At 45.9% G+C, this 6,280-nt stretch overlaps 1 long non-coding RNA gene across 1 annotated transcript in view; it reads right to left on the reverse strand.

Annotated features, from left to right (window-relative positions):
- Positions 1-6: 6 nt before the first annotated feature.
- LOC108449235 overlaps positions 7-6,280 on the reverse strand; it is a 10,969-nt gene continuing 4,695 nt past the window's right edge. Inside the window, exon 4 of the long non-coding RNA XR_001865380.1 lies at positions 7-1,347. This is a non-coding gene — a long non-coding RNA (uncharacterized LOC108449235). The remainder of the gene's footprint in view (positions 1,348-6,280) is intronic.

A 6,280-nucleotide genomic window follows, 5' to 3' on the forward strand; every position in this document is an offset into this window, starting at 1 on the left:
CTGCGGTGCGTGTGTGTGTGTGAGAGACAGAGAGAGAGCGCGCCCAGCAGTCCGGGATCGCGTTCCTTTCTTCTTTCTTCCCTCCCAAACGACACAGACAGCGGAGACTTAGGTAGTTGTTTCCACTAGCCGCGATCGGACTTAACTGGATCTGCCTCCAGTCAAAACACTGCGAGACTAAGACAGAAAATTGGCTCCGGTTTCACGCCGTGAGTTGCGGTCCCATCGGAGCCAAGCACAACATCGGCGGAGCGGGCGGAATATTAAGCAGGAGCGGGGACTCCGGGGCCAGCGCCGGGCTGCAAGCTGCCTCCTGCCACGCCAGCGGGCGGGAGGGGAGGGGAGCAGGGGGGGAAGGCGGCAAACTTTCTGCGAGGGGCGAGGGATGAGTTCATAGTCACCTACTTCTTGGCAGAGGAGCGCGGAACAATGCGCCCAGACACGGCCCGGCCCCTCCCTCTCCTTCCTCCTCCTCTCTCTAAGAAAGCGGCATGTAGTTTCCCCTCGGCGCAGCCCTCCCGGAGGAAGACGACGGCCCGAGCAGGCGGCGGGAAGGAGGGGCTGCAGGTGGGCAGGTGGAATTTCAGCAATTGTTTGTGTTAGCAGCTGAGCGCTCTCGAACAAGAGGAAAAAATAAACCGCAGCAGAAGAGGGAGGAAAAATAAATCGTTCACATCTGCCAGTTGTTTTCTTAAATCCTAGCACAAGGCTGATACTTTATTAAGAAACGGCTTCCAGCGTGCACTGTCTGTTTCTTGGATGCCTGCGTGCATGGATCTGCCCTGCCTCCTCACCGGGGCAAAAACGGGAGCTGAAGGGACAGGCAGCTGAGATCCCCAAGCAGTTTGCCTCAGTAAAGGCCACCAGCCTCACTGCAGTCGGACTGACAGGTGCCTAAATCCCTTCCTCAGAGCCAGTTTGCTGCTAATGCACTGCATACAGCCCTCAGTCATATTCTTGCAGTAGCTCCTTAATGCCATCTTGCTTGCTTGTCATTTCTTGGACCAAGAAATGACACAGAGAATGGCAAGCCACTGGACAAGCCAGTTGAAAGTTATCCCTGACATGGACAGTATATATTATTTATTCCCCACACCTTTTCTTACCAGCTGAGTACCAACACGTGGAAGGAGTGGTCAAAACAAGTGAGTCAGTCTGCTGACCTAACAGCAGGGCCAAGAAGTGGCCCAAGAACCAGCTAAAAAGTAATATATTTTGTGTTTGAAAAGCTTACACCATCATTAGAAAGCAGCAATGGACTCTTCTCATTAATCCACACGGAGGAATCATTCACAGGGGCACATCAATCTTCTCACGCTGGCAAGATGTCAACACTCAGTGTTTGTCCTGAGAGAATAAAGGTTGGAAGAAACTCACTGCTGCTTCTGGAAGTCAGGCTTTCTTTGCTCATAATGAATTCAGCATCTCTTTGTGAATTTATTTTTTTTTTTAACGAGAATCGGAGATTTCAAGTCTGCATCTTTTTCTTACCATATTTCATCACAAATAGGTCTTTCTAAGCTCAAGCAGAAAGATGCAGGAAGGAAGGAAGGAAGTGTTGGGATGCCTTCTGCACAGTGCTGCTAATTTATCTTGAAAAACTGAGTTCTCTGGACAGCCACGAAAGTAAATGAACTGCTTCTGCTATTTACAACATGCCAAATTAATAGAGACAGGCCAGTTCACTTCCATAAACAGCTACTGTCCATGCACATCCTCCATGTTTCCAAACTGTATAAAAACAAGGCATAAATAATATATCTTCCCTGGGAGAAAACAAACCCCAAACACCAGAAAACCAAAGCCCCAAACAAAGCTTGTCTGTCTCAGCATGTGTTACAAGGATTTAGAGGTGGCTCTCAGCTACAGAGTAAATCCCATTTTGTAGCAGAGGAATTGCTTCAGCATACAGAAGCTGAGAACCAGGCTTTTAAAAGGGCTCGTGACTCTGGGCGTGCTATTTGTTCCCCGTGGATATTCAGAAGCACTGATTTCCAGCTGCTGCAAGTGACTGGGAAGAGAGCTGCAAGCACCCAGCACGTGGGAAAAGTCAGCCTCCTTGAAGGTAGAGTTGGACACGGCAGAACTGTAAGCCAGTGTTTACTGAGGAAGCACTGCCAGATCCAGCTCCACAAACAGGACCTCTGGCCTGAAGAGCCAGCCTACTGTTTTTCCCTGGTAAGGGTGGCAAAATCCATTCCTGAGTATCTTGCCAGAAGTCCCACAGCAAATCAGTGTCAGCACCAGAAATAGAACCAGATCTCATAGTCCTCCAGCCGTAAGCCCAACCCATTTATATTACATTATCTTATGCAATGGAGGGATTTCATCCAAAATCCCGTTGGTTTCAATGAGACTTTGCAGAACAGCACACACATTGTTACATTTCCATTAGCACCTCTGGAAATAAAGGATGAAAGATGTACATTTGAGCATACAATACATTTACTATACAAAATTACAGGAAAAGGTTGACACTTAGGGCTGGATTCAATTTTGAAAAATCCATTTGGGAGCCTTGTGTGGGCTTCAATGCCATGGAAGCCAGGCACAGTTTTTTATTGAACCCAGCCCTCCATCCTTAGGCTACCACAATTTTTCCATTTTGTCAGCCAAATGCATTCAGTGTGAGGACACCCTGAGGCATCTACAGCAGCCTGAAGGTTAAAATGTCAAACTTTTTCCGTATGCAGTTTCACACAGTAAGACTACTATACATTGCCACGCTATTCCATTTGCTGGGGTTTTCACTCCCTATTCCTCCAGAGCCATTATGATGTTAATGAGAGAACTGTAATGATGCCATTCACATTATAACAAGCCTGATGTGATGTCAGAGAAAGGGGCTTTTTATACAGTTCCAGAATGCCTCTAAAAACTCAAACTTAAATATAAAATGCCCATGATTATCAACCTGCAAATCTCACCAAGACCAATAAAAACAAGGGAACAGACTTAAGATGGCTATTCCTTATTTAACCCCTGGGTTTGTACCCAAGTACTGCAGCAGGTTCAGTCTTTACCATATAGCACGGAGCGTTTTCCATTGCATAACAACATGACTTGAGGAGAGAAGAGCGTTTCTTAGCTGTGCCATGCCATTGTTAACATCTGGGTTGCAGTGCTTAGAAAACAAAATTGCTGTCGTTTTGGTAGCTGTTATCTTTCTGGCGTTTTAGAAAATTTACAATGCAGAAGCAATCAGGAATCCCACTGCACACTGTGCAGACCCACTGTCTGAGGAAGCAATGACAGCTGGCGAGAGGAAGGGGAAAGGCACAAACACATACCCAGACTGATGTACCTCCCTTGAAAACAGCCCCCCTGACTGTATCACCTATAAACTATTCCAGGCTAACCTCATTGTAGGCTATCTGCTCTTTATGGTTGATGCAACAAAGTTTGGTGTCACCAACCTAGCTGAGGGAGGGAGGACATCCTGTGGACAAGAGCATCATGGAAAAGGGCATAAAGGCTCCCCTGGGAGCAGCAGATAAAGGCATGAGGAAGCCAGCACTGCTGGCAAAGAAAGCAGAGCCATGCTGTAGAGACAATGGTGGAGTGATGACAGCTATGGCAGAACTGTGACAACCTCACATGGGAAAATAAAAGACTAGATGGAGGCAAATAGGGAGGACAGGCAGGAGGTGGCTTGGCTCTGACCACAGCAGCGGACAGGGAAGAGGATGTTGGGAGCTTGTGCTTAAATAGATCAAACTGGCTGCTATGTCACAGGTTCAAGGAGGAGGAAGTCACAAACAGAGATGGGAGATAATGAGGGCTTTGATTAAAATGTTCATTGTTTGGATAGATATGCATGGAGTTGGAGTAACGTTATGAATGAAGCAGTGGAAACACTGGGGACACCTAATTGCAGCACACTGGGGCAGCCCAGTCACAGGAAATGAAAGCAAAGGATCAAAGACAATCCCTGCACTCAGGGCTCTGAAGGCAAGCTGAGCAGCAAGGCTGCAAGAAGTGGAAAAGTTTCTAGAATTGGCTGTGATGGATTTAAATTGAAAATTGGACTTCCAAGAGACAGCTCCTGGTTGGGAGCAGACAGGGAGAATTCTTCCTTCTCTTATTGATATAAGATAGCTGAGGAGAACTGCATTGTGCCAGTGCAGAGCAGTGCCTGGTCTGTGGTGAGGGACATGGTGACCACAAGCCAGAGTCATCAGGGAGGCAGCAGGGGGAAGAGGGAAATGAGGACAGGTGCAGCAAGATGGTCTGGGCCCCAGGCAACGATGATTTTCTGTTTCTTCAGCTGTACCTCTGCCAGAGATGTATATAACACCATCTAAGAGAAGCAGGATCCAAGGGTGAAATGAAACAGTTAAAGCTGGCTGGAATAACTAGACTGGTAGAACAACAGGTCTGTGTGCCAACAGGGTCAATTCAGCTTTTCATCCTTCAGAGGTATAGATAAACTATAGATCTGCCAAGTCTAGTGTTTTTCTCTGTATTTCTTGGCCCTTCCTTCAGGAAATTTCAAGGAATCCACTGGGTTGTTTTGGGGTTTTTTTGCTTTGTTTTTTTTCTCCCCCTCCTCTTTTTCTAGAGCTGGAGTTACTGTTTGGTGGAAAAGGAATTAACTTGAAATCAGGAATTGATTTCTGTGTCAAGACACAGCCCTTCCATGGAAGTTTTTCAAAGGTATCTTCACTCAACTTCCACCCTAATTTAGATTATACCACTCCAGATGTTTAAGTGTCTCTTTCTCAAAACAGCATTCAGAGCAAATATTTCTTTAACTTTTCTAATTCCCACATGCTAACTTTTTTCTTTACATACTTTTCAGTTGAATTGTTCCCAGAAAGAGTTTATGGAGTTACTCCAGACCAGTATGTCAGAGTCCCCTGGGTTTCAGTGAAAAAAAAGATTTAAAAGAAAATCTCCTTTTGGATTCTTAACACTTGTGCTTTCTCCTGCTTCTGGTTCCTGTGAGGCAGAACTAGAGAAAACTTCTGTTCTGACAGAAAAGATGTTTCCTCTCTTATTTCTTTGCAGGTATATGTCACCTATCAGAACTCCTGGCAGCCAATATGCAATGAGCTCTTGAATGCTGGCTCTAACAGTTAAAGTTTGCCCCAGAATTTATGCAAATATATGAAAATGCAAGAAAAATTGCAATTTATTTTGCCACAGGGCTCTGGCAGATATGAGAAAAGGTGCCATCCTATTTACTGCAGCCATCTCCCTAAGGCTGCTTTGCCTGCCTGGTCTGGGAGAACAATAAAGCCCCGTGGTATTCATTTCAGTAAGCATAAATATTTTTTCCAGTGTACTTAGCCAAAATGTCTCATACACTCTCTGCCTCCACCCCTCTGGTGGCTGCGTGGCCTTGCTCGACATAAAAATCTCTGTCCAGGATCCACTTAGCTCAGTGGGGGTTTAGTTTGCAAAACGCTTCAGTATCCTGAGGGCAAAAGGTGCTGCTCTTGCTGTAAACTGTAACCGACAGCATTTCTGATTAGTTAACCTTTGAGAGGGCTTTTAGCGCTGAATAGGTGCTCAGTGTTATTATTGGGACTTAAGTCAGAGAGAAAAAGGAGTCCCGGTAGTCAGGCGGGGCTGAGAAAAAGCAAAGCCCTGCTGTTACATAAGGAGACTTCCCAAATCACCAGGCAGTTCTCATCACTCGTTCTGGAAGAGAGGTACCAATTAAAACCGCTTCCCCACTTCACTTTCACTCCGGTGCACAGCACATGCATGTCACTGGCACCGTAAATGAGATGGTTTATGGAGTTAATTATATTGCACTCTTCACTTTTTGTCTGCTGAAGAAAGTAAACAAAACAAACACAAAAGTGTTTTGGAACAAAGAGCGAGTTGTCTCCCACTTTGCTGTGTGCTACTTTCCATGAAGAATGAGAGCTATTATTATTCTTTTACAAGTTTCCTTCTAAGGGAAATAAACACCAAAGGTAGGATTCCAAGGAAATGACTCACAAATATTGGCAACAGGCTCTGAAAATTGGATCCAGTCCTCGCAAAAGCCTTTAGCAGAATACTAAACCCTCTTATTGCAAAATAAACTTTTCCCAGATGAGCTCCACATCAGCTCTGCGAGTGTGCGAGTGTGTGTGAGTGTGTGTGAGTGTGTGTGTGTGTGTGTGTTAGCACTCGGAGACAAGAACAGAACCCATTTCTCACATCTCCCCTTCTTCCCTCTGGGGCACCGCTGCTGATGCCATTTTAGCTGGAAGCTGGAAATCTTTAATAACCGACTGAGTCATCCTCGGGAGAGGGAGGGAGAGGGATGTGCCTCACCTTGCCT

Source organism: Corvus brachyrhynchos, unplaced genomic scaffold, assembly GCF_000691975.1.
Source record: "Corvus brachyrhynchos isolate BGI_N302 unplaced genomic scaffold, ASM69197v1 scaffold258, whole genome shotgun sequence".
NCBI lineage: Eukaryota > Metazoa > Chordata > Aves > Passeriformes > Corvidae > Corvus > Corvus brachyrhynchos.